Genomic DNA, 6,916 nt, shown 5'->3' on the forward strand with positions numbered 1-6,916 from the left:
AGACGCCTCTGAACATAGAGCTGTCTAACTTTCTTCCAAGAAATAATGAAGCATCTTAAAATATGGTACCATTTGATGGAATAATAATTTGCACTTCCTCCAGGCTTTACATAAGCAAATAATATTTCAAAAAGTGTCATAGGATCTTTTATGTCCACCTGAGGAAATAGAGCTCTGTTTAACATCTCATTCAAAAGATGGCAACTCCAACGGTGCAGCTCTCCCTCAGTACTCAGTCAGCCTAAATTATGTGCTCAAATCTCTGGAATACAAGCTTTTAAACTCAAAACTGGAGTGTTCCAACTGAGCCAAGGCTGACGTCTTATATAACATAGAAATGTTATAATTTGAACTAATGCAGATCCCGATTTCTGTCACACACTCCTGCTCCTATAATGTACTTGGGATGTTTCATTACACCAGAGGAACTGTCACAATGCAATTTGTTGTCGAACCTCTGATTCTCTGGCAGTGCTACCCTGGACCCATGATTTTACATTCTTTCCTCCAGTGTTAACATCACTGGGTTTAATTATAAACATCTAGTGGCTTGCTATAGAGATTAATTTTCATTGTTTCAAGTACTTTTTTATTGGCTAATTTACTTTGATAGGAAAGCGATGAACTGCCACCTGAGGGAGAATTCACAGCTGTGAGGATTTAGAAGACTTGGGGACTAAATCTAATCCCAAGGGAAAACTCATTGGGTTATGTAATCTGCTAGGCAGGTGGTGGTGAGTTAGGGGACTCCTTCCAACTGACTGGTGCACTTTGTGTAATGGAGGTAGCTGTGACATTGAAATATCCAGATAGCCACATGGAATTGTTTTGGCATTGTTTATATTTATGGTAGAGAGATGCTGGAGAAACTGTGGAGCAACAGTACCACATGTTTTTCAGTGAGGGAATCTGTTTCTTTCAAACCACCCTGTTGAAATTACAATTGCCGACATGGCTGGTGTCCCGAACTGCTGTGGTCTGAACCGCAACCCTGATTAAGGAGAAATTACTTCCTTCTCACCTTTCTTCCTTCCATCTGTCCTCCCCTGCCTCTCTTATTTCTCTCTCCTTTCTTTCCTTTCCTCTCCTCCTCCGCCATCCTTGATGACATCGAAACAAAATTTTCAAAAATAGAAGATGGGGCGAAGAAGGTTCCACAACTTCATTCTAAATCCTTCAATTTGCATAAGATCACAAGAGAATTATGTAGGAGGAGGCCATTTGGCCCCTCTTAGTTCATCCATCCAGAAAGTCCTTACATTGCTCCGGACCCTCCTCCCGCCCACCAATCCCCCCTACAGTACCGAATTGCTTCTGAAACAATTCCAGTGTTTTCACTTTCATTATGCTAACCCATTCCATGCATTGATCACTCTTTATGTGAAGGACTCCCTGATAGTGATAAAGCACCACAACCAGTATTAACATTGTTTACATGAGTATTGCAGTTACCAGTGGGTTAAAAAAAAGAGTTCCCTTCGGCTTGTATAAGTTAGCTATTTACTTAATTCAAATAAAAACGAAAACTGCAAAGGTTCCAATACTGCATGTAATTGAATAAGTCAATTCATGCATACACTATTAAAGAAAATCGTTAAACAGACCCTCAGGTCACATTAACCCTTTTATGCTTGTTGTGCAAAATAAAAAAACAAAGACAAACTTCCATCACTTTACATTTATTTTGAGAGCTTTATCCTGCAGCTTTATCCTTTTAACTTAGGGACAGCAATCAATTTTGAAGACATCATTTGAAAAATCAATATCCACTGGATTAAATTGTACTAATATAAACCAACTCGCATTATGTAGATTGAAATAGACTTCAAATAGATTATAATAACAGTACACAGCACAAAGTTGGAAAAGCAAATAATCTGTTACGTCCTTAAATTTCCTCAAGGAACTGGAAGTATCAAAATATACAATGATGGCCGATAGAAATGCATAAAAGTAGCATTAAATTTTCCTTCAAAAAGAAATTGTAAACAACTGGTTTTAAATGATCTGTTTTATTGTCCTTTCACTGTTCTGTCGATTGTTTGTACCATTATCAGCACCTTTCTGTAAATGAGGCCTGTCACTGTGGTGCTGCAGTCTGATGTAATACATTTTCAAGCTAATCTATAAACCCATTAATGTTCATCCATATATGTGCTAGTCTGAGTTTAGCACCTCAATTACAAAAGAGATGGGATTAATGCCCAGCGGAAACTGGATTTAACGACATGGTATACGGGATACATATAGGGATGAGTGAAGCTGACGATGAAAACCAAAGGCATTTAATTTGGTGCAACTGGATAATTTCACATTGAGATGTGATAAATTTAGAACCCACAAGGCTTCCAGTGGCTGGAATAAGAGTCACTGATTAATTGATGTTGTTTGTGTGCAATGGGGAGGCTGTTTTGTTTTGAAAGGACAGGTAAATAAATAATGGTCATTTGGGAGTGATTGTTGTGGAAAGGAAGGGCTCCCCTTCACCAGGAGTCATCTGATGAACGCAGTTGCATTGCTAGCATACGTGCACTCAAATAAACATTTATCTGAAAATCAGTCAACTGGTTTATAGACATCTACCTGTGGCTCGATGGATTTAATTCAGTCTGTTCAGAGAGTGTTGGATGCTGATTGGCTCTGGTACAGAACCACACATTTAAAATTCCTCATCTGTGAGATCAAAGTTACAAACAAAATGGAGATAGGTTAGTAGTTATAGTTTAACTGTATTTATCTTTTTTTTAAAATCTGAAATCCAAAAAGAAAAAAAGGAGATCCATTTCCCAGGTATAGATGTTTGATTTCCAGTACTGTATTCTTATTTAAAGTTTGCCAAGCCTAGGCAAATTCAGTGAGCTGAATTCCAGAGGTGAGGTGAGAGTGACTGCCTTTGACACCAAGGCAGCATTTGACCGAGTGTGGCACCAAGGAGCCCTAGTAAAATTGAAGTCAATGGGAATCAGGGGGAAAACCCTCCAGTGGCTGGAGTCATACCTAGCACAAAGGAAGATGGTAGTGGTTGTTGGTGGCCAATCATCTCAGCCCCAGGACATTGCTGCAGGAGTTCCTCAAGGCAGTGTCCTAGGCCCAATCATCTTCAGCTGCTTCATCAATGACCTTCCCTCCATCATAAGGTCAGAAATGGGGACGTTCGCTGATGACTGCACAGTGTTCAGTTCCATTCGCAACCCCTCAAATAATGAAGCAGTCCGAGCCTGCATTCAGCAACACCTGGACAACATCCAGGCTTGGGCTTATAAGTGGCAAGTAACATTCGCGCCAGACAAGTGCCAGGCAATGACTATCTCCAACAAGAGAGTGTCTAACCACCTCCCCTTGACATTCAACGGCATTACCATCGCCGAATCCCCCACCATCAACATGCTGGGGGTCACCATTGACCAGAAACTTAACTGGACCAGCCATATAAATACTGTGGCCACAAGAGCAGGTCAGAGGCTGGGTATTCTACAGCGAATGACTCACCTCCTGACTCTCCAAAGCCTTTCCACCATCTACAAGGCACAAGTCAGGAGTGTGATGGAATACTCTCCACTTGCATGGATGAGTGCAGCTCCAACAACACTCAAGAAGCTTGACACCATCCAGGACAAAGCAGCCCGCTTGATTGGCACCTCATCCACCACCGTAAATATTCACTCCCTTCACCACTGGCACAATGTGGCTGCAGTGTGTACCATCCACAGGATGCACTGCAGCAACTCGCCAAGGCTTTTTCGACAGCACCTCCCAAACCCACGACCTCTACCACCTAGAAGGACAAGGGCAGCAGGCACCTGGCAACGCCACCACCTGCACATTCCCCTCCAAGTCACACACCATCCCGACTTGGAAATATATCGCCGTTCCTTCATCGTTGTTGGGTCAAAATCCTGGAACTCTCTACCTAACAGCACTGTGGGAGAACCTTCACCACACGGACTGCAGCGGTTCAAGGCGGCAACTCACCACCACCTTCTCAAGGGCAATTAGGGATGGGCAATAAATGCCGGCCTCGCCAGCGACGCCCATATCCCATGAACGAATTTTTAAAAAATTGCTGTTTAAAAATGGCGGTAATTCAGAGCAATGGGCAGTAAAGTGAGGATTGCTGCAGTTGGCCATTTCCTGATCACTTTGTATTCTGTTCCATATTGTTGGTCATTGCAAGGAGATTTCTGTGCAGCAAAGTGCACAATGCATGCACAGCAGAATTAAAGTTACTAGTGCCGATTATAACGTTGGCATATTGCAGAGCTTCTGCATTATGTGCAATGTGTTCCTAGAAACACAGAAACATAGAAAATAGGAGCAAGAGTAGGCCATTCGGCCCTTCGGGCCTGCTCTGCCATTCAAAATGATCATGGCTGATCGTCTAACTCAGTGCCCTGTTCCCGCTTTTTCCCCATGTCCCTTGATCCCGTTAGCATTAAGAAATATATCTATCTCCTTCTTGAATACATCTAATGATTTTGGCCTCCACTGCCTTCTGTGATAGAGAATTCCACAGGTTCACCACCCTCTGAGTAAAGAAATTTCTCCTCATCTCAGTTCTAAATGGCATACCCCGTAGACTGAGACTGTGACTCCTGGTTCTGGACTCCCCAGCCATCGGGAACATTCTCCCTGCATCTAATCTGTCTAGTCCTGTTAGAATTTTATATGTTTTGATAAGATCACCTCTCATTCTTCTAAACTCTAGTGAATATAGGCCTCGTCGACCCAATCTCTCCTCATAGGTCAGTTCTGCCATCCCAGGAATCAGTCTGATAAACCTTTGTTGCACTCCCTCCATGGCAAGGACATCCTTCCTCTGATCAGGAGACCAAAACTGCACACAATACTCCAGATGTGGTCTCACCAAGGCCCTGTATAACTGCAGTAAGACATCTCTGCTCCTGTATTCAAATCCTCTTGCAATGAAGGCCAACATACCATTCGCCTTCCTAACTGCTTGCTGCACCTGAATGCTCGCTTTCAGCGACTGGTGTACAAGGACACCCAGGCCTCGTTGCACCTCCCCTTTTCCCAATCTATCATCATTCAGATAATAATCTGCCTTTCTGTTTTTACAACCAAAGTGGATAACCTCACATGATACTGCATCTGCAATGTTCTTGCCCACTCACCCAACTTCTCTAAATCACATTGGAGCCTCTTTGCATCCTCCACCTGCCACCCATATAATGCGAGCATTGCAGCTGAGCCAGCACCTCTGTTGCTGTGATTGTGCAGTCTAGTCCAGGCTACTTCAGAGTCTGAAATTGACTTTGAAAATGCCTGACAATAAGAAACCAGCACCCAAGAAGGGAGCTAAGAAAGCCATGAATAAAGCCACAGCAAAGGGCGGCAAGAAGTGAAGAAGATCGAGAAAGGAGAGTTACTCAATCTATGTCTGCAAAGAGATGAAGTAGGTTCACCCCAACAACGACATCTTCTCCAAGGCCATGAGCATCGTGAACTTCTTTGTGAACGATATTTTCGAGCGCATCGTGGGTGAGGCTTCCAGCCTGGCCCGTTACAACAAGTGCACTACCATCAGCTCCCAGGACTTCCAGACCACCTTGCGCCTGCTGCTGCCCTGGGGAGCTGGCCAAGCATCCTGCGTCAGTAGGGACAAAAGCAATGACCAAGCACACCAGCTTCAAGTAAATCTCCACAATGTATTGAAAAACTACTTTTCTGAGATTCCAGACAACATTGCTCTATAACACAATGAGGATCACATTCATTAGTCACCTGTAACTTGACTGAGCAGGAGCAAGAAAGAGCTGGCAGAGATGTAAGGTGGCATTAGAGTCGTACTGTCTCAACCTGCCACTACACTACCCATCAGGTGTACCACTCACAGGTATCTATGAATAACTGAAGATTAGTGCTTTAATAGGCTAAGGTTTAGCAGGGAGGCAGTGGCCAAGCTGTGCCACCTCTTACAGGCAAATCTCCAGATAACATCTCAATCCCAATGGTGCTCCTACTGGCCGTTGAGATCACCATGTCTTTCAAATTTAATGCTTCTCGCTCCTTCAGGGCTAGCGCTGGGGATATCAGCAGTGCCACCCAGTTTACTGCACATCGATGTACCACGGAGGTGCCTGACGCTTTATTCAGGTGAGTCAACACCTTCATAATATTCATAACACAGCAGCAGTAGCATGAGAGAGCCAGATACTTCCATCGTACTGCTGGATTCCCATGAGTACAAGGGATGATGGATTGTATCCATGTCGCCACTCATGCCCCTATCCACAATCCTGTGCCATACATTAAGACAAAGGGATTCTGTGCTCTGTGTCTACGTTGTCTGTGATCAACAGAGCAGAACCATGGAGATGAATGCCTGATTTCATGGCATTTTCCATGACACTTATTTTGCATCAATCATCTGTGTCAGCCTTATTTGGAAGACCAAACCTACTTTCTCATCCCGAGCTACTGACCACCTCTCTGGCAGCCATTTTGTATCAGTTTTTATAAATGATGGAATTGAGAATGTAAGAATATTGGAGGAGGGTATGAATATTTTTTAGATTGTAGAAAAGAAATTGGTTCTGATAAAATTAGCAGAGTTCACTCACCACATGGACTGAGACTATACTCCAATCATGTTCAGCAAAGAATGTTTATATAAAAAAAAATTGCTTTGGAAACAAAGCTTTGCTCAAATGTAATTTTGAGAGACCGATGTGGCTAACCAGCTGAGGTCATACCAGCTCCAGAGCATCCATGACTGAAAAAGGCTGTTGTGAGGTCAACTGGGCACTTGACCTAATCAAGCCTCACCCCAGGTGACCTCAGTACTTTAATCCACCATCGACACCATAACCTACCACTGAAAAAGAAACCAGGTTACTAATACCCAAAGTATTGACAGAACTATGCCAGGATAGACAATGTTAGTTGATGGTTTCTG

The 6,916-nt window shown here is 43.2% G+C and overlaps 1 pseudogene; it reads left to right on the plus strand.

The window, feature by feature from the left end:
- The first annotated feature begins 5,279 nt into the window (after positions 1-5,279).
- LOC137333901 (histone H2B-like) lies at positions 5,280-5,655 on the plus strand (annotated as a pseudogene).
- The last annotated feature ends 1,261 nt before the right edge of the window (positions 5,656-6,916 follow it).

The sequence above is a fragment of the Heptranchias perlo genome, chromosome 17 (genome assembly GCF_035084215.1).
Source record: "Heptranchias perlo isolate sHepPer1 chromosome 17, sHepPer1.hap1, whole genome shotgun sequence".
Classification (NCBI taxonomy): Eukaryota; Metazoa; Chordata; class Chondrichthyes; order Hexanchiformes; family Hexanchidae; genus Heptranchias; species Heptranchias perlo.